At 43.0% G+C, this 27,693-nt stretch overlaps 1 protein-coding gene across 2 annotated transcripts in view; it reads right to left on the bottom strand.

Annotated features, from left to right (window-relative positions):
* The window catches only part of KCNMB2 (potassium calcium-activated channel subfamily M regulatory beta subunit 2), a 1,341,694-nt gene that overhangs the window by 337,006 nt on the left and 976,995 nt on the right, over positions 1-27,693 (bottom strand). The window lies entirely within an intron of this gene.

Genomic DNA, 27,693 nt, shown 5'->3' with positions numbered 1-27,693 from the left:
GGTCTAGTAATATATTATATTATGTTTTGTGGATCAGTAAAATATCATAATACGTTTTGTGGTCTAGTAATATATCATGTTATGTTTTATGGTCTAGTAAGATATTTTATTATGTTTTGTGGTCTAGTGTTATATTATAATATGTTTTGTGGTCTTGTGGTCTAGTAATATATTATATTACGTTTTGTGGTCTAGTAAGATATTTTATTATGTTTTGTGGTCTAGTATTACGGTATATTATATTATGTTTTGTGGTCTTGTGGTCTAGTAATATATTATATTATGTTTTGTGGATCAGTAAAATATCATAATACGTTTTGTGGTCTAGTAATATATCATGTTATGTTTTATGGTCTAGTAATATATTATATTATCTTTTGTGGTCTAGTGCTCCAGCAATACATCATATTAAATTATATGCCTGTTCACTGTGACTGTTACTGTCATCGTATTTAATTTAACATGCATATTATGATTGTGAAAATTATATGTAACTTGAATGGCTTTCGTATAAAACTAACATAAGAATACTGACATAAGTAAATTCATATCTAAAATAATTTTTTGTTCTTTAATAAAAAAAACAAGAGTGCATTTAGTAAAAACTCTACTGTTAGACCAATGGCCTCAGTTTGATAATATTGTTTTTCACATACAGTTGCAATCAAATTATTCATCTCCTTCTTGACAAGCATATATACTAATTAGTAGAGCATCCTATGGCTGTTATGGCCTGCAGCAATCATGATGCATAGCCAGACATCAGTTTCTGGCAGTGTTTCTGGGTAATATTAGCCTACTCTTCATGGGAAATTACTTCCAATTTACTAATATTCTTAAGTTTGCATACTGCAACCACCTCCTTCAAATCCCATCAAATATTTGATATTGGATTCAAGTCAGTTGACTATAGGCTTAGTGCCCACAATGCTGAAATGAAGCAGGAATTTTCCTGAGCATTTCTGCATCTCCTTGGCAGAAAAACGTTTTTGACGTGTATTTGATGCGTATTTGACGCGTTTTTGCATGCATATTTGCCATGCGTTTTTCCAATGCATTGTATAGGCAAATACGCATGCAGAAACGCACAAGAATTGGTCATGTCCGTATTTTTTCTGCGAGTAAAATCTGCGCAGAAAAAATCCTGACCATGTGCACAGAGCTTGCAGAATGTCATAGGAAGTCATGGGATAAGGTATGCAATGCGTTTCTGGAGCGTTTACGCACTGCAAATACGCACCAAAAAAACGCACCAAAAACGCTTCATGGGCACACAGCCTAACAGCTCGCCATAAATCTTTCAGGATTTTTTCTGAAATCCATCTGGGATCACTGTTCAGCTGGAAGGTCCAATGACCCCCCAAGCTCCAGCTACTTCACACAACAAATGACATTTTCTCCTAGGATTTCCAGAAACTAGATTGAATCCATCTTGCCTTCCAAACCACCACCACACTTCACTGTAGGCAGGAAGATCATTTCAGCATATGCATTATTCTTCATCCTCCAGAGATAACACTGAAGCATAGGTCCGTAATGTTCCAGTTTTCTTTCATCCTCCCACAAAGCCTAATCCACAATTTTCTATTGCTTACTTATATGGTTTTGGGCGTATTAGAACAAATGTTTATTGCGCTTTTGTGTCTGTGTCAGTTTTGGAGTTTGGACATAGAGGCCTTAGGTGTTTAATATGCACTTTACTGTGTAACTGAAACCCCACTGCTTGCTGTCACCAAATCCTCTTTAGGAATATGGTGGCAGTCTGCGATGGCTTCCTCTTTCTGCCACATCCAGCTAGTGTAATCAGTGTTCATATAAGTTTGAACTTGCAAACTTTGCCTCCAATGATAGCTCTACTAGCATCAGTAGCGTACTGCTAATAGCGGGCGCAATGATGTCACTATACTGCTGTGACGAGATGTGAGGAGTTTCAGACTACATGATGCAGAGACAGGAGCAGCGGAGGAACAGGGAGAGGTGAGTATTTTTCTTAATTAAAGAGCACTTTGTGAGGGCCATCATACCATTTGGAGGGCTATTTATGGGGGCATAATACCCCTTGGAGAGCCATCATACCATTTGGAGGACTATATGGGGGGTTATCACAGCATTTGGAGAGCTATTTGGGGGGCCACCATCCCATTTGGGGGCCATCACATTATAACATCTGGAGGGCTGTTTGTGGAGCCATCATACTATTTGGAGGGCCATTATACTATTTGGAGGGCTATGTAGAGGGCCATTATACTATTTGGAGGGCTATGTGGAGGGTCATTGTACTGTTTTGAGGGCTGTGTGGTGGCCAATTATACTGTTTGGAGTGCTGGCTGTGTGGTGGCCATTATATTTTTTGGAGGGCTATGTGGTTGTCATTATACTGTGTGATGGGTTCTGTGGGGTCCAATACACTGTGTGGAAGGTTGTGTAATGAGCATTATAGTGTGTGAAGGGTTGTGTGGGGGTCATTTTATTGTTTGGAAGGGTGTGTGGGGGTCCATTATACTGTTTGGAAGGCTAATGAGTACCATTATACTGTATGTGGATCATTATACAGTGTGGAGGGTAGTATTCGGTCCATTATACTGTGTGGAATGTTGTGTGGGGGCCAGCATACTGTGTGGAGGGCATGGAAGACCACTATACTGTATGAAAGGCCATCATACAGTGTGAAGGGCCGTCATATAGTGTGAAGGGCTGTGCCGGGCCATTATACTGTGTTGTAGTCACTGTGTGGGTATCTTACTGTGTTTGGGGGGGGGGGCACTTGTGTTGGCATCATACTTTATAGGGGCATCTTTGTGCATGGGAACACTGAAGAGCTTCAATAGGGGCAAAGTTACTTTGTAAGGGCTTCAAAGTTGTGAGATATGCTCTTTTGTGACCCCTCTGACTATTACTTTCTTTGTGGAGGGGGGCCCCAAATAAAACTTTTGCTATGTTCGCCCCTGAGTAGCATTCATTGTCTTTGTTGTCTTTTCATATCTGTTTCTTCATTTGTGCAAGGCAATTATCGTATCCCTTTAATTTGTGGAGCACTCTCTTGACAATCCACAAATATTAGTGAAGAGAGTGGTCTAAGATTCCTCAGAAACACTGCCAGAAGCAGGTTTCTGACTCTACATCATGCCTGCAACAGGTCATAACAGACATAAGGTGCTCTACTAAATACTAAAGATGCTTGTCATGATGGCGGCGAATAATTCTGAGACTGCAGCAATTATTAAAAGTAGCATAGCTGCACAGAATTTAGAGAAACCATTTGTTATATTAGTTATGTTGAGATATTTAAATTTTTCTTTGGTTTATTGCAAACAGCAGAAATATTATACATTTTGCTAATAAATCTAATTTACAATGGGAGTTGATTAATTTTGATTGTAACAGTATATAGATACCGTATATAATGGTATTTGCTATTTTTGTTAAAGTGACAACAGCACGTGCAAACATGCTGAATATACGGAAAAATGCTTTTCTTTAAATTGATCAATAATTTATGAAAATTAATTCACACATGACAATATAAAAACACAATGTAATATGCCATTCTTGTGCATTGTCTGTTTCTGCTATTGCTGACCCATGCAATGCAGAAATATCACATTGACAAGTATGGAGAAGATTCAAGGAAAAAACTGTCCATTTCTTCTATCTGCACTCAGCCCATTTTATAAATTTCTGTTCTATTGTTCAAAGATGGAAAAGTTCATAAGCTCTGTGAAGCTGTAATTACTTTTTTGATAAATTTGACAATTTTACATCCTGTAGTTGTAATTGTTAGAACTATATCTTTGTGAGAAATAGTTGCAGTTACAAGACACAAAGCTGTAAATTATGGTTGTCAATAATAACTTATGAAAAGTTTCTGTTATAACTTGACGATGAGTTTCGCATCAATAGTCCCTCATGGAAATAACAATAATAGAAGCACAATCTGTCATTATATCAATAAAGTAACAGAAGAAAGGCAGTGAGCAAAGCATGACGACCACAATGCAAAATTGGATTTCATTTCAACAATTAAGTAATTTCAGACCAACTGCTGCTGAGAATCATTATCATCCTTACAATGGCTAAATTGAAAGACGTCTTCAGTATTCTAAAAATGAAAAACACAGCATGACGCACTCTAAAATTCACATCTTCTACATTTTAACTCTTGTTTACACTCTTGGATTGGTGAATTACTTAAATGTTAATTTCTTCAGTCCATAGTATCATTTAGGGTTTGCTCACAGTGGCATACAGTGGTGTGAAAACGTGTTTACCCCCTTCCTGATTTCTTATTCTTTGGCATTTTGTCACACTTAAATATTTCAGATCACAAAACAAATTTAAATATTTTACAAAGATAACACAAGTAAGCACAAAATGTAGTTTTTAAATGAAGGTCTTTATTAATGGAAAAAGAAATCCAAAACTACAGGGCCCTGGGTGAAAAAGTGATTGCCCCCTAAACCTAATGACTGTTTCGGCCACCTTTAGCAGCAACAATTGCAATCAAGTGTTTGTGATAACTGCCAATGAGTCTTTTACAATGCTCTGGAGGAATTTTCGCCACTCGTCTTTGCAGAATTGTTGTAATTCAGCCACATTGGAGAGTTTCTGAGCATGAACTGCCTTTTTAAGGTCATGCCACAGCATCTCAATTGGATTAAGGTCAGGACTTTGACTACGCCACTCCAAAGTCTTAATTTTGTTTTTCTTAAGCCATCCAGAGATGGATTTGCTAGTGTGTTTTGGATCATTGTCATGCTGCATAACCCAAGTGCGCTTCAGCTTGAGGTCACAAACAGATGGCCAGACATTTTCCTTCAGGATTTTTTGGTAGACAGCAGAATTCATGATTCCATTTACCACAACAAGTATTCCAGGTTTTGAAGCAGCAAAACAGCACCAGATCATCACACTACCACCATCATATTTTACTGTTGGTATGATGTTCATTTTTTTGAAATGCTGTGTTACTTCTACAACAGATGTAATGGGACATACACCTTCCAAAGTGTTCAACTTTTGTCTTATCAGTCCATAGAGTATTCTCCCAAAAGTCTTGACGATCATCAAGATGTTTTCTGGCAAAACTGAAACGAGCCTTTATTTTCTTTTTGCTCAGCAGTGGTTTTCGTCTTGAAACTCTGCCATGCATACCACTTTTTCCCAGTCTCTTTCTTATGGTGGAGTCATGAACAATGACCTTAACTGAAGCAAGTGAGGCCTGCAGTTCTTTGGATGTTGTTGTGGAGTCTTTTGTGACCTCTTGGATGAGTCATCGCTGCGCTCTTGGGGTAATTTTGGTCGGCCGGCCACTCCTGGAAGGTTCACCACTGTTCCATGTTTTCGCCATTTGTGGATAATGTCTCTCTCTGTGGTTCACTGAAGTCCCAAAGCTTTACAAATGGCTTTATAACCTTTTCCAGACTGATAGATCTCAATTACTTTGTTTCTCATTTGTTCATGAATGTTTTGGATCGAAGCATGATGTCTAGTTTTTGAGGGTTTTTGGTTTACTTCACTTTGTCAGGCAGGTCCTATTTAAATGATTTCTTCAGGTGTGGCAGTAATCAGGCCTGTGTATGGCTAGGGAAATTGAACTCAGTTTCCCAAAGATGTGATAAACCACGGTTAATTTATTATTTAAGGGGGGATATTCAATTTTTCATACAGGGGCCTGTAGGTTTGTTTTTCCCTTAATAATAAAGACTTTCATTTAAAAACTGCATTTTGTGATTACTTGTGTTATCTTTCTTTGTCATATGTGTAAATTTGTTTTGTTATCTGAAACATTTAAGTGTGCCAAACATGCAAAAGAATAAGAAATCAGGAAGGGGGCAAACACTTTTTCACACCACTGTACATAGTCTCATGCTAGAGAATTGGACCGATTATGCTAATGACACTCGGCTCAAGCTCTGTCATTGTTTGAGCCAAGTGTCACCGTAGTGTGATCCGATTCTCTCACATGAGACAATCGTAGCACAGGTGTGGAGAAGATGGAGAATGTAATTTCTCCATCTTCTCCATTGTCTCTCTGCGCTCAAATGCACCCATAGACTTGTATGGGTACACGTGATCCTAACATCGGACCCACTCGCAGCATGTTGCGATTGTTTTCTCATGCCGAATCAGACGGTCTGCATTGCATAGCACTTGGCCGTGTTATACGCCAGTGTGAGCAAACCCTTAGAATGAGGCAGAAAAGGGATGTAGGTGTGAATACATGTCTTGTAGAGTGAATGCGCAAATTTTGTTGCATAAATTTCTGTGACTGAGCCATTATCTTGTAGAAATGTATGGCTATGCAGTAGACAACACATATGTACAGATCATCAAAAATATCCATGAATTCCTATGAATTTATGCATATGTTCTCAAACTCTTACCTTCTCAACCAAGAGCAAAATAACATGATTTAAAAGACTCATTTGGAACAATAAAATTAGTATTGTACACCTAGTGATACCTATAAAAGTGTGTGATGAAATTAAAATGATATACCTATTGACTAGGACATAAGTAGAGTTGTTAAAATACAAGCAGACTTTGCTTGGTCAATTACAGTAAATCAGTAGAAATAATTATAGAAAATATTTAATTAAAATATCGAAAAATTATTTTTGCCATAAAACATGTAAAATACTGGAGTGTTAAATTATTAAGACATTTCTTTAAAGATTACCTTTCACCATTAATCAGCCTTAAAAATAGAAAAGCCAGACTAGACTTTGTCAAAAAAAACATGTAAAAAAGCCAGCCCAGTTCTGGAAAAGCATTTTTTGAACTGGCATTTTCATCTTCCCATCATTTTGGTGAATGTTGATCTTAAATTCATCTAATTAAGATCAACCTTTACCAAAATGATGGGAAGATGAAAATATGGAGAAGGCTTGGAACGGCTCATGATTCAAGGTACACCACATCTTCTGTAAAACATGGTGGAGGCAGTGTGATGGCATGCATGGCTTCCCATGGCACTGGGTCACTTATTGATAATGCGACTGAAGACAGAAGCAACAGGATGAATTCTGAAAAACCTAAAAGAAGCAAAATGAAAATAAACCCTGCTGTTAATAAATAAAAAGCAAGTGCATTTAAATTAAATAGGGTTCTTAGTAACACTGTTTTTGAACAAAAATAGTATGAAAGCTATCCCACCAGCAACAAGGTGAACCCGTTCGGGATAGAACCTACTCTGTCTAATATTAAAAACCTTACAATGTGTCAAAGTTGACCTCTGTGTGTATAAGGGCAGACTGAGGCTCCGGTCCCAAACTAGGAACACCAGACAAAGGAAGCTTTTAAATGTGTTGTCCAGCTCTAGGAAGGGAGGCCACACCCAGGTTTGCACAGAATGCAAAATATACAAAGGTAAAAAAAAAACAACAATGTAAAGAAGCCAGCCCAGTCCTGGAAAAGCATTCTTTAGACAGATGAAATTAAGATCAACCTTCACCAAAATGATGGGAAGATGAAAATATGGAGAAGGTTTGGAACGTCTCATGATCCAAGGTACACCACATCTTCTGCATAACATGGTGGAGGCAGTGTGATGGCATGCATGGCTTCCAATGTCACTGGGTCACTTATTGATAATGCGATTGAAGACAGAAGCAACAGGATGAATTCTGAAGTCTACAGAGCTATATTTTCTGCTCAGATGCTACCAAATGTATCAAGGTTGATTGGACAGCGCTTCACAGTACAGAGGCACAATGACCCAAAACATACTGCGAAAGCAACCCATGAGTTTTTTAAGGCAAAGAAGTACAATATTCTGCAATCATCAGATTTCAATCCCATCGAGCATGCATTTCACATGCTGAAGACAAAAGTTAAGGCAGAAAGACCCACAAACAAGCAACTGAAGTCAGCTGCAGTATAGGAAACCCAGTGCTTGGTGATGTCCATAGCATCCAGACTTCAGTCAGTCATTGCCTGTAAAGGATTCTCTACAAAGTATTAAAAATAAACACTATTTATGATAATATAAATTTGTCTAATTACTTTTGAGACCCTACCATGAGGAGGATTGGTAGAAAAATGGTGGCAATTCTTAAACATTTCACAGAATATTTTTTCTTATTTATTAATTTATGGCCTTCGGCTCGATCTCAAGCCATGGCAAATTGATGGATGAACGTTCTGTGGGAAGATCGATCTTGTGCAAGCCTAGATAAGTCCATTAGGGTCTTCTCTGCTGTTAGCTTGATAGTATCAAGTCATCTGGTTGCTGGTCTTCCTCTTCACCTTGTTCCTTATATTCTTCTGACCATGATGTCCTTCTCCAGTGATTGCTCTCTTTGTATGATGTGTCCAAAGTATGCAAGTTGTAACTTGGTGATTTTTTCTTCAAGTGACATGTTTGGTTTGATTTATTCCAAAAATTGATTTGGTTGTTTTTCTTGCCATCGATGGTATTGACAACATCCTTCTCCAGCACCACAAACCCCTTTCATTAAACCTGACTTCTACACTTCAATTGCAATTGGTTCATTTTAAATCAAAAACAGTGGAATGCAGAGCCTAAATCACGAGGATATGGTCACTTTCCAAGTATTTCTGAACCTAACTGTATGTTTTCAGTATATTTCTGCAGCAGAAACACACTGAAAACGCGTGTAATCCGCATATGACTTTCTCAATAAAGTTTCATCAAACTTCGGTACCAAGAAGAATTCAAAACATAGCAGTTTTATTTACAGCATGACATACCAAAAAGAGATAAAAACCACAGCTGAAAAAAAGTTATAAAAACGCATGTAAAAAAAATGCAATGAAAAAATGGAAGTAATCTACTTTTGCTAATTGGTGCATCATTTCTGCAATATCAAAAATGCACCAAATACTCATTGTGGAGACTGCAGCTTTTAGCTGCAACACTCCTGTGCCATTATTTCTATGGTTTCCTTACAGGGAAACAGCTTTTCAGGTGACAGAGCTATTTCCCTACAAGTTTAAGTAATTTTGCATGGAAACAGTGAAATGACAGCAGTGTAAGATGGCTGTGTGTTAAAAGCCGCAGCATTACCGCTGTGTGTGAACACAGCCTGAAGGTCCTACAGACGTTAAAAAGGGATATTATTATAGCTGGATCTCCTATAGATAGAGTCCAATCCTCTTCTAGCTATGTTCCAAGCTCTAAAATGTCCACATTCATGACTCTAAGGGCTCATGCAGATGTCTGTGGATTTCGGTCCTAGCATGGACAGCTAATGCATGGACTGGCTGCGACTCTCCTGACCCAAGAGTGACAGCCTCATAGAACTATATGAAGCTGTCATGCTCAGGTTGGAGGAGCCACAGCCAGTCCATGCATGGCAGTCTGAGATCATACAGAAATCCACCAACCTCTGCATGAGCCCTTAGACATTTGAAATGCATGCCCCTAATGTTCATTCATTTGTGAATTTTTAGGATTTGATTCATGAAATATCTTTTTTTTTTCCATCTACATCATGGAAGTCTCAAAATATTATAGACTAATAATATCTATGCCTCCATTCTGAAAATGTAGATACATATAAAGATGAAACACAAAAAACCTTAAAGAGGTAGTCCACTACTTTTACATTGATGGGCTATCCTCAGGATAGGTCATCAATGTCTGATCGGCTGGGGTCCGACACCCAGTACCCCTGCCGATCAGCTGTTATCGGTGGTGACAGCCGCCGGCCGGGAGTACTTACTTGCGGAGCTGGCCATCTACTTGCAGTGGCTGCCGCTGGGTACTGCACATTCGCCTCCTATTGATTAGAATAGGAGGTGGATGTGTAGTTCTAAACCTCAGCCACTACAGCTCCTCAAGTGAGAACTTCCGTCCGCCACCAATAACAACTGATCGGCGGGGGTGCCAAGTGTTGGACCCCGGCCGATCAGACATTGATGAAATATCCTAAGGATAGGCCATCAATGTAAAAGTAGTGGAAACCTCTTTAACAATTACTCAAATGTAAGAATGTAGTCCTGGATTTCAGTTGGCATTCTATGATCTGTACAACATTTTTCTAGTACAAAAAAAAGATAAATGGGATAAAGAATAATGCAACTTCTGGCTTGTGCTAAATATTCATATGGGGTTAAAAAAAAGTATGGCTTCTTTATAGGAAGTTTAAAAGGAAACCTTCCAAGCAAGGGAGGAAAAGCCGCACAGACCATGAAGTCTCAAATATGAATCCAATTTTGGACTAAGAAATAATAGTGATCAAAAAATATGCCAGTGCTGCATTTTTCACATCTTTTATCACAGAACTGGAGAAAAATGTTACCCTATTTTGTACGATAAAACTTTGGGCTGGGAAAACAGAAAGATCTAGAGATAAACAAATCTTTTGAAATTAAAATGTTCCAAATTCGCAGAATGTTCCGCATAAATTTATGTGAATCACAATACTGGAAAGCTTGTCCTTGCTCCGAAATACAGTACAGACCAAAAGTTTGGACACACCTTCTCATTTAAAGAAGTTTCTATATTTTCTTGACTTTGAAAATTGTACATTCACACTGAAGGCATCAAAACTATGAATTAACACATGTGGAATTATATACTTAACAAAAAAGTGTGAAACAACTGAAAATATGTCTTATATTCTAGGTTCTTCAAAGTAGCCACCTTTTGCTTTGATGACTGCTTTGCACATTCTTGGCATTCTCTTGATGAGCTTCAAGAGGTAGTCACCGGAAATGGTCTTCCAACAATCTTGAAGGAGTTCCCAGAGATGGTTAGCACTTGTTGGCCCTTTTGCCTTCACTCTGCAGCCCAGCTCACCGCAAACCATCTCGATTGGGTTCAGGTCTGGTGACTGTGGAGGCCAGGTCATCTGGCGTAGCACCCCATCACTCTGAGTCCAATTTTGAGATCTTTGGTTCCAACCGCTGTGCCTTTGTGCGATGCAGAAAAGGTGAACGGATGGACTCTACATGCCTGGTTCCCACCGTGAAGCATGGAGGAGGAGGTGTGATAATGTGGGGGTGCTTTGCTGGTGACACTGTTGGGAATTTATTCAAAATTGAAGGCATACTGAACCAGCATGGCTACCACAGCATCTTGCAGCGGCATGCTATTCCATCCGGTTTGCGTTTAGTTGGACCATCATTTATTTTTCAACAGGACAATGACCCCAAACACACCTCCAGGCTGTGTAAGGGCTATTTGACCAAGAAGGAGAGTGATGGGGTGCTACGCCAGATGACCTGGCCTCCACAGTCACCAGACCTGAACCCAATCGAGATGGTTTGGGGTGAGCTGGGCTGCAGAGTGAAGGCAAAAGGGCCAACAAGTGCTAAGCATCTCTGGGAACTCCTTCAAGATTGTTGGAAGACCATTTCCAGTGACTACCTCTTGAAGCTCATCAAGAGAATGCCAAGAGTGTGCAAAGCAGTCATCAAAGCAAAAGGTGGCTACTTTGAAGAACCTAGAATATAAGACATATTTTCAGTTGTTTCACACTTTTTTGCTAAGTATATAATTCCACATGTGTTAATTCATAGTTTTGATGCCTTCAGTGTGAAGTACAATTTTCAAAGTCATGAAAATACAGAAAAATCTTTAAATGAGAAGGTGTGTCCAAACTTTTGGTCTGTACTGTACATGTGTGAGAGAGTAGAAAAGGAGAGAGATAGAGGACCCTGCTGACCATAAGAGCTTACATTCTACAAAGGAGAAAGCCTTACCCAGTGACTCTGGAAATAGAAAATAACTCTGCTGTACAAACTGTGCTACTCTGGGAGCCAAAGATTTCTGATGGCCGAGGTACTGACCTCCACTGTACAAGGTATGATGCTCCGTAAGATGTCATAGCTACAGAGCATTATGGGCAGGCCTGCTTCAACGGTGTGGAAAATTATGCAGAGCAAGTTTTTCTTAGATTTTTTTTTTTTGCGAACCGCAAAAGGAATCTCAAAATTTTCAAATTTATGTGAAACCACAACTTTCAGGAAATTCTATTTTAACTCAAAACTTCACGGATCGATCAGCTTATCTCTAGGCAGTCCTCATCATAGTAAAACCAAAACACAAATATATGCAGACTCTAAAGCCTCTAAATAAATCTAGACTCAGACCAGACCCCAAAATAAATACAGAAACCAGACATACCCCGGAAAGAATAAATACCTCAGACCAAAATGCAGACTACTTGATACCTACAAACTGATGCCAGAATAAAAAACAGACCCCAGTATAGGTACAGGCCTACTTAATATATACAGACCCTAGGAAAAAAATGTGTCTTAAACTAAATCTCAACATACAAACTCCATAAATAAATAAATCAGTAAAAAAAAATCTATGCCACAATTCACAGTAGATCTTCAAAAAAGATGCAATTTGATTTCAATGGGGTTGTCCAATACTGGATAACCCCTTATTAGTGGGCCCAGGGAGGTGAGAAAAAAAAGACACCTGGACCAGTGCTTCTCCTTAGTACTTAGCACGGCATCTCCTGCCGATCACGTGGCATCAACATCTGGTGGGGGCATCATGTAACCACTGCAGCCTTTTGTGGTAACTGATTGGCTGCAATGTTCTAACTTCATCTGAGCCAGAAGAAACAATGCCAAGAGCCCATCAAGAGATGCAGCGCTGAGTAAGGAGTAATCTAACCTGCCCACTCTACTGGCCCTGGTTTTAGGTTCTCACTTCCAATATATTAAGATTTCCTGAAATTAATTAAGATTTGAGACTTCAGTAAATAAAAAGTAATGTCTAAATACTAAGCCATAAAAGAACAGATTTTTACATGCCAAGATATTGGACCAGTCATCGTACAAAGCCACAGGCAGCAGACTGAAACCTCTTAATTTATGTTTCTCTAATTTTCCTAATACATTTGATACTATTGTTCTAATTTTATATGAAATAATACTTCTTATCTACTGTAAGTGGATAGTAACTTTGTGAATGGATTTCCATTAACAATTTTTTAATATCAAATTTAAACTCCTTATTAACATTGGTCATTTATATAGGCATGCCTCATTTTATGCTGTCATAGCTTGCACTATTATGCTCTTGCAGTGCTCCATAAAATGTCGTTAGTCAGCCGAATTTTAGCGGATGGTTGGCTAAAATGAACATTTATACTTTGAAGTGACTGAGCAGATATATTGCCTGCATCAAACATTTACTTTATTTCATGGCATGTCAGTTAATACCAATTCCAGAATGACATGCTTTTGTCCACTATATCTCCAGCTACTAATATTGGCAACTCTATAGAGAACAGACAAAGAGAACCTATAAATGTCCCGTGTATTTATGGACAAGAAATAGGCTTCCTCTGGGAAAGCAAAGCACTCAGTCTTCCTGCAGTTTTTATGTAAAAAGCTATTTACGTTCCATTTCCATTAGTAAGCATGTTTTTGTGGATTATTTTATAATTGAAAGCAACTATAAAGTATATGGATAATATGTGAACATTGTATCATTCATATCCTGTATCCATTACATTAACTAATGGCGGCTTAGTACGCAGCTGCAGTCATCCGAACTTGACAGACACTTATTTTTTATGTCAAACACTGAGACTACATTAAATCTATATTCCACTTGTTTGCTATTAATATGAACACTGACTACATTCTTTGTAGATTGAAAGCAAGAGTATGAGTTCCTAAAAATATTTGTGAGAGATCCATTTTACATGTGAAAAGTGAAAAACTATTTTTTTCAAAAACTATGCTTTATATCCACCTGCACAATGAATGAGAAAAGCCATCATACTACTTAATTGTCCACCCTTTGACGACCAAGTTATTATAAAAGGAGCTGTACTAAGATTGGAATTTATCCCCTACTCATAGATTAGGTGATAACTTCGCAATAGCTGGAGTTCCAACCACTGGAAGCCACATCTATCCTGATATCCAGGGCTCTGAAGACCGCCGTGTGAATGGAGTGGTGGTTGATCATGTGCATCTCTGCTTCATTAATTCTTAATGAGCGTGCTGAAGACCAACTGAAGTTATGTAGCGCCCCAAGGGTTCGGCCGCTACAGGGGTATTGCACCTCAGACCAGAGGTGTGATATTCCACTCCCAGGTAAGGATGGAGTATGGACCAGGGCTCAGTTAGCTGCATACAGCACACACACCCCATTTCCGAGGGACAGCTCAACGGTGCTCCCACTAGACATAAGTGCAGGCACGACCGACTATGTCCCTGCCTGGAGTGGGGAGGGGGGTGGAACACCCAGTGCTGTAGGAGCAGATAGGGGTTGGTTCCTGAGCGTAGGAAGGAGCTCATTGGTTGCTGGTCACCTGGGCTCATGTTGCTAGAGGGAGGTATAAAAGGTGGGCACCATCTTAGATCTAGGTTCTGTCCAGAGAGGAGAAGACAGGGAGTAGAGGCTCTGTAGGAGCTCTATTCCAGAAGGGCCTAGTGAGAGGCTGAGGAGGAGGTGAAGGGGAGCTGAGATTTTGGCTCATCTCAGCTCCAAGAGAAAGGAACAGAAAGGAACAGAAACAGAAAGGAACTGCAAAGAAAGAGAGAGAGAAACAGAAGGGCTCAGGAACAAGAAGGTGGAAGGGACCCTAAGAACCCACGAGAATCCAGGGTGAAGGGTCAGGCAGATTAAGGGTACCGGATCCCAAGCTGGTGGAGGAGAAACTACCCTCAGCCAAAGACCGGTCGTCGTGATCATCTATTGGTGCGACACCTCATCAAACCTGCTAGGAAGGCACCATATAGGACAGCGGAGGACGGGGCCCACGTTTAACCGCACGAGTCCGCGGCAGCTGGACAAAAGTGGGCCACTGGTGAGGCAGGCCAGAGAAAGGATTAAAGGGGGTCCTGTGCCATGCTCCTGAACTGCCTGGGAGTTGACCGAGCCCCTCACCTGGTGGACGCAGCACGGCTCGGGCGGTCACTGCCGACGGAAGTGAACCGGGACAAAGGAACTGTGAGTAAAGACCCTGGACTGTAACTTGTTGTCCGTGTGCTCCTTCGCTCCTCCGGCACTACCGGTACTGGGACCTTCACCACCATCACTCCCACCATCCACTACACTGCCCTGGGGCCGCACTCTTCCCGTGGGGAGTCACACTACCCTAGCTGCACACCTCATCAGCCCCAGCGATCTGCATGCAGCGGCGGTTCCTAATAACCGCAATCCACGGGTGGCGTAGTCGGACATTATCTGAAGCACGTAGCAGACTACCATTGGCCTGACCACCCTGAGCCGCGGGACCGGGCCGCCACTACTACTACCCCCATCGTTCCCCTATCGCCTGGATCCGCGTGCCCCACGGCCCAGGGGGCGAGTCAGTTTCCACTACTTCATGCACATTTTTTTCTCTTCAGAACCTTGGTTCCCAGCATCCATGGTGGTCCCTGTTGTCGTACCTCCAGCAATTCAGAGGCCATACCCTATCCTATGAATAAGGGATAATAAGGGTTCAAGCCCTTTTAGGATCTGTTCAAATCTACATTGTACTTTTCATCCATAACAGAAACCAAGACGCGTTGCTGGTTCCATTATGTGATGGACACTACCAATGCTCCACAGACCCCAATGACTTACAGCAGAATTTTGGCAGTTTCATGCACAAGAAAGAGGAAATTAGTGCATTTTTATCAGGCTTGATGAAATCTGTGACTGAAGCTCTGAACAAAGTTTCTGCTGCACGAAAAACTAATATATCTTACTTTTATGACTTACTTTTAGGTCAGGTGCAGACAAGCATATTTTCTGTCATCTGAGAGAATCGACTCGATTATTCAAATCACACTCTGATAAAACTCTGACCAGAGTTTGATCAGTGTGTTATCATAATGTGATCCGATTCCCTCACATGAGGAGAAGATGGAGCAAAAACATTTGGCATCTTCTCCATTCTGTCAGTCTGTGTAAATTGGACTGCACTCAGATGTCATCCAAGTGCAGTCTGGTGTTTTCCACCTACTTATTGACCTACATGGTGAGTGCGATCCAAATATCACATCAAGCTCAAGTATGCAGCGATTTTTATCCTCGGACCGGCTCAGTCTGAAAAAAAAAAATCTGACATGTGCACGGACCCATAGAATACCATTGGTCTGAGTGCAATCCGATGTCTTGTCGGATCTCACTTAGTCCAAAAATACAGCCATGTGCACGAGCCCTTAGGGGTGCAAACATATATAGACTTCATTTAGAGGCCAGCCAAGTTCAATGAACCCAGAGCCATATATAAGTTGAACTCACTGTGAGTTAGGATTGTGGCATGTTAGCCAGAGCCGTGCTATTTAAGGATGTCTCAAAATCCAAGTAAGTATAGATAGCAATCCTGATTTCATGGATTGTCTGGGACAATTATATAATATGGCAAGAAGTCAATATGTGGAAATCTAACAATGTGTGATGTAATCACTGTTGGGAAGGATTCCACTTTTTCTTCATTCCCTAGTAGTGTTGAGCGCGTATGTTCTGTTAACCCTTTCGCCGAATATGCTCGGACCGAGCTCCAAGTATTTACAGCTGCTCAGTGATATGGATGAATCGCTCCCGTGTGCATGATTTGCGACTGTTTGACAGCTTTAATACATGTGAGGAATGATTGTTTCTTTTGCATTCCTCACATGTATTAAAGCTGTCAAACAGTCGCAAATCATGCACACGGGAGTGATTCAAACATAAAACTGAGCAGCTGTAACTACTCGGAGCTCGGCCCGAGCATACTCGGCGAAAGGGTTAACAGAACATACTCGCTCAACACTAGTGTTGAGCCACCCCCGTAGTGTTCGAGTTCGGTTCGGTTCGTCGAACACCCGTGTGTTCGCCGAACTGTTCGTCGAACTGTTCGTCGAACACCTTCGAACACCGTTAAAACCAATGGCAGGCAAACAAAAACATATAGAAACACATAGAAAACACCTTCAAAGGTGTCCAAAAGCTGACAAACTGCTCAGAAGACACAACTAACACATGGAAAAGTGACAAGTACATATAGTCATGCGAAAAGAAAAGAGGTGGAGGAGTAAAAGGAGGGGGAAACACAGATATAGGCATGTCATGCCCTTCTAAAATCCAAAAAGTGAGAAGCCGACACGTTCAGTCCGCTCCTGCCCGTGCCACCTCCGTGTCGCCGTGTTTGTGCCAGAGCCGCGGTGAACCCTGACGGCCAGCCCCCCTCTCCCAATACTGGTGCCTGTCCGCTGGTGGGTCGAGCGAGCCCCCCTGTGGTGGAGGCAGCTCTAAGCTTTTTAATTTAAATTGTCTCTCTAATTTGAATAAATACACTTTAAATCCATTTACAAGGATCTATTGGAGGGCAAGTCTCATGCCAGCAGCCGCGTAATTCCAGCTCCAGTAGCGTCCACTAAAGCTGCTGCAGTTAAAAAGCTTTTATAAGGATCGAGCTCGGCTGTCCACCGCAAGGCATCCTACTGCCAGTCCGAGCCCATATGCCTTGGGGTGCCTCCTGATGCTCTTCACTGAGTATCCCGTGGTCCCGAAGCATTTCCTTTGAAAAAATGAAGTGTCCAAACTACAGGTGGTGTAGCTTGCTTAACAGCCGGGATAATCCGCTGACTAGCAGACCCTGCTACTAGGCACAAAGTATTTCCTGGGCTAGATGCAGTTAAAAATTTGTAATTAGATACTCTCGTTGGATGCTGAGAAAGCATTCCATAGTGTCTCCTGGCACGCCATATATGATTCTCTTAAAAAGCTTGGGGTAGGGGTCTAGGGGACCCTTTTATAGCCAAAATCATGGCCCTGTATCGCAATACGTCACCTAGGCTGAAGATAAATGGAACTGTAGCACCCTGAGGGCTCGGTTGCTACAGAGGTATTGCACCTCACCCAGAGGTGTGATATCTCACTCTCAGGTAAGGATGTAGTGTGGATCAGGACCCGACACCTGCATGCATTACACCACATTGCCGTGGGGGAGGGCGACCAATATGCCCCTGAGATGGGCACGACAGTCCCTGTCCCTGGCTGGAGTGGGGGGAGGGAACACTGAGGAAGGGGAACCCTGTAGTGCAGGAGCAGGGAGGAAGCAGTTCCTGGGTGCATTGAGAAGGGAGTATAAAAGGTGGGCACCATCTTAGTTCAGTGCAGAGAAGTCTGAGCAGAAGTGGCAGGGAGCAGGGGCTCTGCATGAGCTCTGCTCCGGAGGCGGGCCTAGTAACAGAGGCCCAGGCCTGGAAGAGGGACAAGGAAGGAAGAGGAGCGGAGAAGGCTCCAGGAACGAGGAACGAAGGGATCTCACGGGTGCGGACGGGCGAGTCGCCACCGCATGCCCGAATCCACCTGCGTGGAGGGGTCAGGCCAAAGGGGGAGACCGGTCCCCGAAACTAGTGGAGGCAGGAAACGACCCTCAGCTAGAAACAGGAGGCTGTGACATTTTATGTGGCGCAGCCCCTCGCTACACCCGCTAGGAAGGCACCACATAGGGTCAGGGAAACTGGCGCCAAGTTTACCAAGAGGAGGCCCGAGGCAGCCGGACAGAAGGGTTGGTAAGAAAGGCCAGACAAAGGACACACAAAGGGGGTCCTGTGAAGCACTCCAAAGTTATCTGGGAGTTGTCTGAGCCCCTCACCTGGTGAGCACAGTACGACGTGGGCAGCCGTTACCTGCAGACGTGGTCTGGATAATAAGAACTGTGAGTAAAGGCCCTGGACTGCATCACTGACTCCGTGTCATTACTGCTGCTGCCCTGCACCATCACCCCCATCCTCCGCATACACTGCCCTGAGGCTATACTCCTCCCGTGGGGAGTTATGCTACGCTCTGCTGCACCCACAACACCAGCCTCAGCGGTCTGCCCTGGAGCGGCGGTTCACTCTGACCGCAATCCACGGGTGGCGTAGTCGGACATTTAAACATCAAAACCACATAAATAGTTCCGCCACTGGTTTGACTGCCCTGAGCCACGGAACCGGGTTGCCGCCACGGAGACTACAACCACCAGCATCCACCAAAAAGGGTCCGGCTCCGGGTGTCCCAAGGCCCAGGGGGTGCGTCAGAACATTTTCATCACCTTTCACAATCACCAATGGGACAAGGCAGGGATGTTCTCTGTCCCCTCTCTTATACATCCTAGTGACGGAGCACCTGCTCTCATCAATTCGCCATAACCCCAATATTAGGTGGATTGAGGTGGGAGGCACCGAGTACAAGTGCTCTCTATTTGCTGATGATGTCCTAGTATATATCACTCAATCACATATATCCATCCATGCTGTTATGGCTGAAATAGATCACTTTGTTACATGGTCAAATTTTAAAATCAATGCAGCGAAGTCTGAGGCCCTCGATGTCTCCCTCCCCAAATCCATATAGGATTCCATCCAGTCCAACTTTCCCTTTGCCTGGCCCTCACAGGGTATCAAATACTTAGGAATTCCTATTCATAGAGACCTCTCCCATCTATGTTATCTTAATTTTGGGCCCTTTATTGAACAACTCCATACAGACCACGGTTGGCAAGTTAGAACTGTAAGATTCACTACGTGAACCACTGGTGTTTTGTGGAAAAGCACATGTACACTGTGTTCCAAATTATTATGCAAAAAGTGTTTAGGAGTGATAAGGGAAGAATTTGTTTGTTTGTCAGTTAAACTCATTGATGGTGATGTGTGTCAGGGCTCTTTATATCACTGTAAGCAATTGCAGACACCTGTGCTAATTAGTTTGGCAGGTGTGTCCAATGAAAGGCAAGACTACTTAAGAAGGCTGTCTCACATTATTAAGCAGCCTACATTTTCTGCCAAAATGGGAAAGAAAAAGGATGTGTCGGCTGCTGAGAAGCAACAAATTGTGGAGTGTTTAGGTCAAGGCATGACTACAATCAACATTGTGCGATGATCAGGATGAAGTGTCTTGGCAATCAAGAAGTATGTAGCTGATTCACAGTACACACGTGTGCGTGCTGATAAGGGCAAATTGAGGACTCTTTCCTACAGGCAATTACGTCAGGTTGAAAGAGCAGCGGCAAAAAAGCCTTGTCATAGCAGCAGACAAGTTTTTGAAGCTGCTTGTGCCTCCAACGTCCCCCGAACAACAAGATGCAGGGTCCTTCAGAGGTTTGCAGCTGTGCATATGCTATCCTGTCGACCTCCTCTATCCACTTCACACAAGCAGAAACGGCTCCAGTGGGCCAAACATTACATGAAGACTGATTTCAAAACTGTTTTGTTCACGGATGAGTGCCGTGCAGCGCTCGATGGTCCAGATGGATGGAGTGGAGGATGGCTGGTTGATGGACACCCCACGCAAACACGGCTACAGCGCCAACAAGGAGGAGGTGGAGTAATGTTTTGGGCTGGAATCATGGGGAGAGAGATTGTCGGCCCCTTTAGGATCCCTGAAGGCGCTAAAGATGAACTCCATAATGTATGTGGATTTTCTCAAACAGCACTTCCTGCCATGGTTCAAGAAGAAGAACCGTGTATTTCACAGCAAGATCATTTTTCTGCATGATAATGCACCATCTCATGCTGCACATAAAACATCTGCATCTCTGGCTGATATGGGCATAAAAGGGGACAAACTTATGGTGTGACCCCCATGCTCCCCTGACCTCTACCCCATTCAGAACCTTTGGAGCATCATTAAAAGGAGTGTCTATGATGGCGGGAGGCAGTTCACATCTAAGCAACAGCTCTGGGAGGGTATTCTGTCCTCATGCAAAACAATTGAAGCAGAAACCATCCAAAACCTGACAAATTCAATGGACGAGAGAGTTCAGAAGCTCCTTTCGAACAAGGGGTCCTATGTGAAAATGTAACATCACCTAGAATAAAGTTTTGAGTTGAAAACTGTTTGATTTCAGTTTCTAACAACCTGCTAATGCTTATAATTTCAAAAATGACCATTTTTTTGGTCTTTATTAAAATGAAAAGGTTGATCGAAAAGTTTGGGGGATCTAAGAGTGTGGCAACCCAGTAGTCATGATTACTTCGAATTCTGACAATATGAGGGTCATGCTGCAGGTAGTGCAGCAAGAAGGCACTTATGTGTCTTGCGCATCTCGGAGCCCCAAAATTATTTTCCGGGCTAGATGCAGCTAAAAATTATTATTAATTTTAAATCTGGTGAAGCTTTAGTATAGATGGCCTAATAGGATCAGTGCTGCACACTGCTACAAAGCCCAAATTATTTTCCAGTCAAGATACAGATAAACATGATTAGTAATTTTAAATCTGGTGGAGCTTATTATAGATGGCCTAATAGAATCAGTGCTGCACACTGCTACAAAGCCCAAATTATTTTCCAGTCAAGATACAGATAAACATGATTAGTAATTTGAAAGCTTAAAACGGTTGGTAGGGTGATTTTAACCAATCATCAAGCTTTTACTCTCCCCAGGATGACACAGGGGTAGAAAAGTCGTTTCGGATCCATGATTTGTTCATCTTTATGAACGTGAGTCTGTCTACATTATCAGTGGAGAGCCGCGTGCGCTTATCTGTCAGCACACCACCAGCAGCGCTGAACACACGTTCAGACAGAACGCTGGCTGCGGGGCATGACAAGATCTCCAAGGCGTAAGTGGCTAGCTCCGGCCATTTATCCAGATTGGAAGCCCAAAAAGAGCAAGGGTCCAGTGACACAGTCGTGGCTTCAATGTTTACTTGGAGATACTCCTGTACCATCGTCTCTAGGCGTTGACTATGTGTCAGACTTCTTGTCTCCTGTGGCCTTGCAAAGGATGGGCTAAAAAAGTGGTGAAATGATTCCGCAAAATTGATGTTACCAGCAGATACTGTGGTTCTGTTACGGTTTGAGTGCTGAACACTTGACGGTCCCACGGTTGGCAAGTTGGAACTGTGAGATTCACTACGTGCACCACTGGTATTTTGTGGAAAAGCACATGTAAGATTCTGCAACAGTCTCTGCTGATACTCCTGCATGCGTGCATCCCTTTCTATGGCAGGAATAATTTCTGCAAATTTACTTTTGTATCGGGGATCTAACAGTGTGGCAACCCAGTAGTCAGGATTATTTCTAATTCTCACAATTCGAGGGTCATGTTGCAGGTAGTGCAGCAAGAAGGCACTCATGTGTGTTGCGCATCCAGGAGCACCAAGTCCCTGTTGTGTTGGTGGCGAGGTAACAATCATGCTTCCTTCCTCTGTCCTCTCCCCCCAACCTCGCACAACAGAAATGTGATCAAGGTCTCCCTCATCTGATGAGTCTTCCATCAGTTCGTCCTCCACTTCTTCCTGGGCTCCTGCACCTTCCTCACTAGTTTGGCTGCTACCATGCGCCCTGGTAAAACCATCTCCCCCACCCTCACATGTCTGCCGCCTTGGTGCTGCCGACCGTCTGGACCTTGCAGATGTTAGCCCTTCCGCATACAACTCCTCCTCCTCTACTTCCTCCACCTCCTCTTGTGCCACCACCTGACTCCGAATTCTGTTTAACATGTGCTCCAGCATGTAAATCACCGGAATAGTCATGCTGATAATGGCATCGTCAGCACTAAACATCTTCGTCGCCATTTCAAAACTGTGCAGAAGGGTGCATAGGTCCCTGATCTGAGACCACTCCTGCAGCGTGATTTGCCCCACCTCTGGATCTCGTTGGCCCAGGCTATACGTCAGAACGTATTGCACCAGGGCTTGTCGGTGCTGCCACAGTCGCTGCAACATGTGCAGAGTTGAATTCCACCGGGTAGGCACATCGCATTTTAGCCGGTGAAGTGGCAGGCCCAACGACTTCTGTAGAGATGTAAGTCGCTGAGCTGCGGGATGCGAACGGCGAAAGTGAGCACACAGCGACCGTGCCCTCTGCAGAAGGCCATCTAGTCTGGGATAGTGGGCTAAAAATTGCTGGACAACCAGGTTCAACACGTGAGCCATACAAGGCACGTGTGTGACATTGCCCCGGTGAAGGGCCGCACCCAGGTTTGCAGCATTGTCGCACACAGCCTTCCCTGATTTCAGGTCCAGTGGAGACAACCATTCATGAAATTGGTTCTCCAGAGCTGACCACAACTCCTCAGCTGTGTGACTCACATTTCCCAGACATTTCAATGTAAAAACCGCCTGATGACGTTGAGCCCTACTGCCAGCATAGTAAGGAGGTGTGCAGGATCCCTTCTGAGCAGTTAGAAAGCTTGTGGCATGACCAGACAGGCTTTGGGTGCAGGTGGAAGACCGAGAGGAGGTTGAGGAGGCAGAAGCAGTGGAGGAACTTTGACATAAAGAGGATTGACGCACAACTCGTGGGGACGGCAAGACTTGGACAGCAGCCCCTTGTCCTGCTGTCACCATAGTTACCCAGTGCCCAGTCAGCGACATGTAACGCCCCTGTCCATGCCTACTCGTCCAAGTGTCTGTGGTGAAATGCACCCTGTCACACGCAGAGTTTCTCAAAGAAGCGGTGATGTTGTGTGCGACATGCTGGTGGAGCGCAGGCACACCTCTCTTTGAGAAGTAGTGCCGACTGGGCATCTGGTACTGGGGCACTGCGACGGACATAAGGTCTCGAAAATCCTCTGTGTCCACCAAGCGGAAAGGCAGCATTTCTGTAGCCAAGAACTTGCAGATGGTGAAATTCAACCTCTTAGCTTTCTCATGGCTAGGAGGAAATGGTCTTTTACTTGTCCACATCTGAGGGACCGAGGGCTGGCTATTGTGCTTAGACGGGGTTGATAAGGGTGTCCCCGGCAAACTGCCGGTCTGTGAGGAAGATGCAGGCGGACATGTTAGGTTGCCTTGATCCAAAGGTGGTGCTATCGATGTCGGACAGCGCTCAACACCAGCTGGTGTTACCACCTCCAAAGAAAATGATGACCTGCCAATCACGCTGGATGTTGCGGGTAAAGTGGTGGCAGGTCTGCGCCCCAAAACAGGTGTGACTGCTGTCCCCCCAGTCACAGAGGATGAAGAGGCCGCGGATGCACAAGATATGGCAGACGGTGGTTGGCCCGGCCGGCTAGGGCGCATTGTAGCACACTGAGCTTCCCACTGCAACTTATGCTTCATGTCCATGTGCCGGTTCATGCATGAAGTACTCAAACTATGTATTTTTTGGCCTCTACTTAGCTTTTGCTGACAAATGTTACAGATAACACGAGTTGGGTCATCTTTATCGATCTGAAAAAATGCCCAGGCTATGCAAGGCTTAGCATCCATGCGATCTGAAGAGCCGCCACGACTTGTGGTGAGAGGCAGAGTTGTGTTTGAGGATGCAGTTGTTGACGTGCTTCCAGTACTACGTCTCTGTCCAGGAAGGCGCAACCTGACCTCATCGTCACTAGCATCTTCCTCCACCTCCTCTGCTGACCTCATCTCTTGGCTGACTGTGGGTTGACAGTAAGTGGGATCTCCAACCTCATCATCATCACCCTGTGCGTTATCACACCCGTCGTCCTCAGAGCCAACCTGTTCCTGCCCTGACAAAAAACTAAAGTTGTCGCTCCAATCAGGTATTTGAGTCTTATCATCGTCTTCCTCATTGTCTCCACTAACAGGAGTTACAGTTTGGGAATGAGGGTCTACATTATGGTCAGAACCTTCTGCGTCTGGTCCTGGATCCGACTCATAAAGATTCTGGGCATCAGTGCAGATCATTTCCTCGTCTGGATTCACAGAAGCGCTGGAGTCGACCTCTGATTCCCAGGCTATAGTATGAGTAAACAGCTCTGCAGACTCAACCATCTGTTCTACCTCATACTCAGACGGGCAGCTGGAGATTTGGGAGCTGTGAGGAAGCAAGTGCGATTGGGGTGACACCTTTGAGGACTGGAGTATTTGTGATGTTGAAGTTGATGTGGAGGAGAGCCCACTTAAAGGAGCACTTGATATCCGTTGAAGCACCTGCTGTTTTTGTGCCTCATCTGGAATTTGTAGCGATTGGTGTGGCCGTAAGAAAGGGATCTTATCACATTGTCCGCTAAAAGAAGTAGACATTTTAGTTTGGCTGGAAGATGGTCTTTCTTCTGCAGATGTTACTGTTACTTTAACACCTACCCCACGGACACAACCTTTTTTCCCCTTCCCAACACGCCTATTCCCCTTTCCACCAGCAGCAGGCCTTTTTCCACTTATTTTGGTGGTTAACTAATTAACAACTCTGGAGTTGTTTGCACAAAAAAACAATGGATGGGAACCGAGCAGAGCTGAGTGGCCAAACTGTGGTATTAGGCCAAAATTATTGGCTGGGTTAGATGCAGAAAAAAATTATATTCAATTTGCAACCTGATGGAGGTCAGTATAGATGGACTAATAGAGAAAGTCCCACACACTGCTAGAAGGCCAAATATTTTTTCAGAGCTAGATGCAGAAAAAAATATATTCAGTTTGCAACCTGATGGAGGTCTGTATAGATGGATTAATAGAACAAGTCCCACACATAGCTAGAAGCCCAATATTTTTTCAGAGGTAGATGCAGAAAAAAATATATTCAGTTTGCAACCTGATGGAGGTCAGTATAGATGGACTAATACAACAAGTCCCACACACAGCTAGAAGCCCAATATTTTTTCAGAGGTAGATGCAGAAAAAAATATATTCAGTTTGCAACCTGATGGAGGTCTGTATAGATGGATTAATAGAACAAGTCCCACACACAGCTAGAAGCCCAATATTTTTTCAGAGGTAGATGCAGAAAAAAATATATTCAGTTTGCAACCTGATGGAGGTCAGTATAGATGGACTAATACAACAAGTCCCACACACAGCTAGAAGCCCAATATTTTTTCAGAGGTAGATGCAGAAAAAAATATATTCAGTTTGCAACCTGATGGAGGTCTGTATAGATGGATTAATAGAACAAGTCCCACACACAGCTAGAAGCCCAATATTTTTTCAGAGGTAGATGAAGAAAAAAATATATGCAGTTTGCAACCTGATGGAGGTCAGTATAGATGGACTAATACAACAAGTCCCACACACAGCTAGAAGCCCAATATTTTTTCAGAGCTAGATGCAGAAAAAAATTATATTCAATTTGCAACCTGATGGAGGTCAGTATAGATGGACTAATAGAATGATGCTATGCCCAAAAGATTTTACTTCACTAGGTGCAGTAAAAAAATTGGTATTCTATACACAGGTGGTATATCTTGCAACACAGATAGGCTACTCCACTGACTAACACACTTTGCAATAGGCCAAAAAGGATTAGCTTTGCTAGATTCAGCCAAATGCTGTGAAAAAAACTTGCACAGCACTGGCACAGACCTGCCTGGCAAAAACTGATAGGAACTGATGTAACCTAGTCCTGAAAAGGACTCCAATTACAATTAGTCTTTACTCCCACAATCTATCTATTTAAGAGCACAGACCTGCCTGATAAAAGTCGTAGGAAATGCTGTAACCTAGTCCTTAAAAGGACTGCAATCACAACTATTCCCTACTCCCAAGCTATCTGTAGATTTGTGCGAAAATTGGCTTGAAATTAACAAGGTATAGCACACACAGCAACAGCGGTGCCGTCTAACACGCAGCTGCAGCAGTGAGAAAATGGTGGCGACAGGGAAAATGGCTTGGTCTTATAGGGCAAGGACATGTGACATACACTGCCAATGACACATGCCCTTGCTTGTGTGAAAAAAAGCACTTCGCTCCGTGTGTGCGCTGCTGATAGGCTGACAGATTGCACCTCCCCACTGTAAATGCGGGAAAGAGAAAAAAAAAATGGAGATCTTCATTGTTCCTGCAGAGATACATCCCCTGCCCCTCCCCCCACCCCGCTGTACACTCAAACTGCGTATTAACATTAATTTTCATCATTACTGAGAAAAAATCCAGTTATGATTTTGGTGCACGAACAGTTATCGAACATAACCTCGAACAGCCAAATTTTTCTCAAATTGTTCGTGTTCGCCGAACGGCTCGAACACCGCCCAAAACAGCTCGAATTTGAGATTGGCGAACAGTTCGAGTAGAACAACGCTCATCTCTACTAGAGATGAGCGGTGTTCGACTAGAACTGTTCGCCAATCTCAAATTCAAGCTGTTTTGGGTGGTGTTCGAGTTGTTCGACGAACCCGAACGATTTGCAAAAAATTCGGCTGTTCGAGGTTATGTTCGATAACTGTTCGTGAACCAAAAGCGTGTCCTGCATGTCTGGCGCTATTTAGAGCACCAATCATGCAGGGATTGTCTGCCACTCACTGTAATGCCACAGCCATGGTGGTTGTGGCATTACAGTGATTGCCCAAATCGATGGGAACAGTGCTCACAGTGAAACATGAAAAGCCGGCAATTCAGCAGCGGCATACACCGGTACCCGACAATTTAGAACAGAAAGAATAGAGCTTCACACATAGATTAGATAGATAGAAACATGTCAGTCACACATATAAGAAGCACAGTGACAGTGTTGCTTACTGTACTTGTCATTTAGTGTAAAGGATTTATCAAAAAAAATAATAGTGTTTTCATGCACCGTCTCTTTAAAAAAGCCGGCTGGCAATTCAGCATCTGTACCCGACAATTTAGAATAGAAGGAATAGAGAATCACACATAGATTAGATAGATAGAAACATGTCAGCCACATATATACGAAGTACAGTGACAGTGTTGCTTACTGTACTTGTCATTTAGTGTAAAGGATTTATTAAAAAATATAATAGTGTTTTCGTGCACCGTCTCTTTAAAAAAGCCGGCCGGCAATTCAGCAGCGGTACCCGACAATTTATAACAGACAGAATAGAGCTTCACACATAGATTAGATAGATAGAAACATGTCAGTCACATATATATGAAGTACTGTGACAGTGTTGCTTACTGTACTTGTCATTTACTGCAAAGGAT

Source organism: Phyllobates terribilis, unplaced genomic scaffold (assembly GCF_046119375.1).
Source record: "Phyllobates terribilis strain yellow unplaced genomic scaffold, ASM4611937v1 Scaffold_3__8_contigs__length_932513732, whole genome shotgun sequence".
NCBI lineage: Eukaryota > Metazoa > Chordata > Amphibia > Anura > Dendrobatidae > Phyllobates > Phyllobates terribilis.
Note: the sequence above shows the minus strand (reverse complement) of the source record. Positions and strands in the feature narration are given on the sequence as shown.